Source organism: Gossypium hirsutum, chromosome A09 (genome assembly GCF_007990345.1).
Source record: "Gossypium hirsutum isolate 1008001.06 chromosome A09, Gossypium_hirsutum_v2.1, whole genome shotgun sequence".
Taxonomy (NCBI): domain Eukaryota; kingdom Viridiplantae; phylum Streptophyta; class Magnoliopsida; order Malvales; family Malvaceae; genus Gossypium; species Gossypium hirsutum.
The window spans coordinates 56,534,792-56,539,844 of NC_053432.1; positions in this window are offsets into that span (position 1 = coordinate 56,534,792).

The following is a 5,053-nucleotide window of genomic DNA, read 5'->3' on the forward strand; positions in this document are numbered from 1 at the left end:
AACATTTATAAACCGTAACTCATCTGTATAAACAGTATTTGTGCCCGTTGAACCTATTAGAAATTCAAAGGATCAGTAATCTATCAATTCATTATCATTTACACTCTTTCGAGCCGTGATCGGTAAGCTCCTCCCGAGCTGATAAACAGTAAGCTCTATTGAGCTGAAACAGTAAGCTCTTGTAACACCCCAAACCTGGCCTAAAAGTTCAGACCAAATTCGGAATGTTACATTGATCACCGAAGTGACCGTGAGAAAATATTTATATAAACATCCTTTACTCGATTTTCGAAAAACATAAATATCATATGTTCAAAATCCGAATAGTAAAATGATTAAAACATAAAACAGCATTCTACCCCAGTGTTAATAAAAACCTTGCTTTCAAACCTGAATAACAATAGAAATCAGAAACCATAACTAATAATTTATTAGTCTTAAACTGCTTGAGTCCTCCGCATACCGAGTCCAGTAACAAAATTCTAAAATCTACCTGAATGGGAAACAGAAGAGGGGGTAAGCTATACGATCTTAGTGTGAGATCAAACTAACTAACTACCGAAACAGAAACAAATACAGTAAACCTGAAAATAGTTTAGCAGCGGAACATACTCACAGAGCGACTTTACAAAACTTACCGTATGTAACTTTACAATCATATGGCTCTGCTAAACACAATACCTAAAATTCTCAGAAGTCACAAACTAGGCCTAAGCCCTTTCCCAGAATCCGAGTCGATTGGGCCTTAGCCCATCACACAAGATTTCCTTTAGGCACGTGTGCCTTCCAGTCAAATATTGCAGTCAGATTTCCCAAACAATCAGATAGAAATGTTTCAGTCAAATAGATATAGCAGTCACAGAATCAAACAGATGCATATAAGTGTGAATGAGTTATAAAATAACCCACCTATCCAACCAACACCATCTTCGTCCCCCATCAAGCCTCAATAGAGCTGTAAGCTCATCCAACCAATCACTCCAAAAAGGACCTTGAAGAGCCTATCCAACCTTATATCCCCTATACATTGTCCACGACCCTCAGGGAATTGGGACTATCAGAAAGTTGTACAGTGCCATGCGGAAGACCGCCGTACAGATATGCAGTATAACTGCCAGATCAGATACGTTACGCAGCAAAGCTAGTGTATACTGTACTGTGCTATGCGATGAACCACGATACAGACGTGCAATATAAACTGCCAAATCAGAAAATAGTACGTAGCGTAGCTAACATACATGTGGTACAGTGCAATGTGGTAAACCGCTATACTGTTAATGGAAATGTCCACGACCCTCAGGGTATTGGGACCGCCTATGACCCTCTGGGTATTATTAAGGCATTCAGAATGCAGATCAACTGCCAGATCGTAAATCTCCCTTCTCTTCAACATCCCACCCAAAAAGGTTTATGCAGATGAGTGTATGCGATGGTATGAATGCCGATGCATCAATCCACAACACAATCTTAGAAAGACATTCAGAAGCATTCACTTGCAATTAGTCAATCAATTACAGAAACATGCACACTTGTGCACTCAAATTCGATACCTAACATCTCACACTTCAATCACAAACAGTACATAAATCGAGGTGAGAACAGAGTCATAATCACCCTCAGAAATCTTAGTCGAAAGGTTGGAATAAACAGAGATCACAAATACACTTAAATCAACCTAAAATCAAACTTGGCGAGATAGGGCCACATGCCCGTGTGCTCTGGCCGTGTGGAGCAATCTAGGTCGTGTGGGGATCCATACACCTGTGTAAGGAGTAGCACACGATTGTGTGGCAGAGGCACAGGCCCATGTGGTGCAGAGGCACGACTGTGTGATTAGGCCGTGTAAGACACTGTCCAATTTCGCTAAATTCAAGTACAGAGTAGACACGGCAATGTGAAGGTGTCACACGCCTGTGTGGCAATCAGACACGGCCGTGTGTCCCACAACACACGCCCATGTGGAATCCCTAGGCCCTAAATTGGCTACACGACCGTGTGTCCCAAAACACACGCCAGTGAGAGAACCCTAAAATTCCCAAATCAGTCACACGGGCGTGTGGCCAAGCCGTGTGACCCCAAATCTCAAATCCCTAATTCCCAAACTCACACGCCCGTGCGCCCTAGGGGACACGCCCGTGTGGTTTCCGACAAAATCCCCAAATCGGCCACACGCCCGTATGGCTAGGCCGTGTGGCACCCATAACTAGCCTGAAACCTTAAACCCCAAATCCACACGGCTGTGTGCCTCCGCGCACACCCGTGTGGCCGTCGGGGTAGTCACGAAACCACCCCAAAACATCCCCGAAACCATCGTTTAAGCCACCGAAATGATCCCTATGCCTTTCCCTATCAACAGTACATAAGAAAGTGGCGATTTCTCACCACATCCATCTTCTAACATCCCAAAAGCAACGATTTAACATACCGGCAAGAAAAGCCGAAATAATTACATAAAACAAAAGGGAAAGTAGTCATAGTTCGAATCCTACACCTGCTTGACGGAGAAGAAGACACGACAGAGGAGTAGAAAAAAATCGAAGCCCTTCGACCCCACAACACTACCGATCCAAAAATGAGGAGAAAAAAACAAGAGCCAATACCAAAAAGAATAGAATAGAAACTAACGTACAATGTAAAAGAAAATCAAAGTGAATAAAACAAAATAAAATAGAATAATAACCAAAAATGAATGACAATATCCCTAATCACAATTAATAAAATAATTACTTAAACTTAAAACAGAAATAACTAAAACGTTTTCTAAAACGCCCACATAGTAACTTGAACTCCAGACCTCCAACACACTAACACACACCTTAACCACTAGACCAGCAGGCCCATTCTTGTCACTAACCTGCACAACTTAGCTTATGTGTGCAGCCTCTCCACTATCCTTACACTCAAAACCCAAAACTTCTAGGCCCAAAATTCGGGGCGTTACAGCTCTATCGAGCTGAACAGTAAGCTGATAAGAACTGAAACGGTAAGCTCCAATGAGCTAAAAACAGTAAGCTCTTACGAGCTGATATATCGGTAAGTCCTACGAGCTGTGGTGAGTCTACAACAAATGCAAGAGCCCGACCAAAACGGTAACCCCAGTGACATGTCACTTGTATCCTATGAATTCATACAATTCAACCGGGGCTCGGTAACTAATAGATTATATGGATAAGGCATTCATAATTCCAAGTATATCAATTACTCAAACACAAACATTCATTTCAAATATTTACAATTATATAAGTTCGATTCTAATTATACGAACTTACCTCATATCCTCAGATAAAACTATTGGCTATTCGTGTATCTTTCCTTTTCCCGATCTAAACTCGATCTCAGCTTATCTTGATCTATATATTATCAAATTCAGTACATTCAAAATTCAATCTATTCAATTTAACCCTTAATACATATTTTGGTAAATTTACACATTTTCCCCTATACTTTTCAATTTTAACAATTCAGTCCTTATCACATAAAATTGCAAATACATGCAATTTAGTACCACCCATGCCTAGCCGAATTCATTATATACTACTAACAGCCCATATCTTTCATTATTTCACACTTTTAACCACATAATTTTACATTTTCTCAATTTAATCCCTATTTGACTTTTTTTGTCAAAAATAACTTTACAAAACATTAAAATCTATCATCAAATTTTCATATTTCATCATCAAACATCTAAAAACTCAAATAATCATCAATGTAACTTTAAAAAATCATGAACAAATTCAAAAATTAAGGCACGGTCTAGCTAGAATACGAAGCAACGATTTCAAAAATGTAGAAATCATCAAAAAATGGATCAAAAGCCGTACCTTAATTGACAAATATAGCTTAGCCGAATGAAAAGAAGAAAAATAGCTTCCTTTAGCCCTAAATTTCGGTTTAACAAGATGAACATAAGGCTAATTTGGCTTTTGTTTTAATTATTATAACATTTATTAACCATTTACCATTTTAACCTTAACAATAATTCATAAATATCATTTAAAATGTCCAAGAATGTCCACTTACAATATAAAGGGACTAATTACATTATAAGGACTTCTATATTAATAATTCATAGCTATTTAATACCTTTAACTAATAGAACTCAACTTTTACGCGTTACGCAATTTAGTCATTTTTACCGAATTAAGCATTCAAACAGTAAAATTTATTTATGAAACTTTCACATAATAATTCTATCATGCTGTAAACCTTATTAAGATAATAAAATAATATTTTGACTTCGAATTTGTGGTCCTAAAACCATTGTTCTGATTTGAACCAAAAACGGACTGTTACAAGTTTTATGTACCAATCATGTTCAAAACTATAACACAAATTCAAGGATGTTTATAAGCATATCATAAGAGCTATATATCACCAATTTCATCATGCTAAATACCACATCCATTCATTTTCAAACCACAACTCCACCATTTCAAAGTTAGCAATCAACTTATCACCTAATCATGTACATTCACAACTTAGTTCTTACAATTCATCATCTCCTTTCATCATAGTTTCATGTCATTAATACTCAAAATCACCATTGAAATGCCATTCAAATTATCTCATTTGACATTCAAAACATGACACTATGCTACATGCATTTCATACCAAACTTTGTATGCATATAAAGTATCATTCATCTATCAATCAACTTAACTATTATGCATCATTATTCACTATGTTAAAATTATCAAACAATGATTGTTCACCATGACAATCTCATCACAAGAGCTCAATCATTTACATTCAAAATAGTCATTCACATCAATGCTAAATATATATCATATGCACATTCAAGACAAGAATTGTATATATATATGGATTATTTCACTATCATCCCAAAATGAACTCTTATTTAGATTAAAACCGAGACACATTATAAGTTGCATATATATGTCAAAACATCATAAATAACCATTTCAATCATCTAATCTAACATTTCCACAATTTTTCATTTCCCAATCAACTAACCAAAATGCCTCAACAGGCACCAGGACATACCAAAATCACTTATTTAAACTTAGTATATACTTTCATACTTTCAACC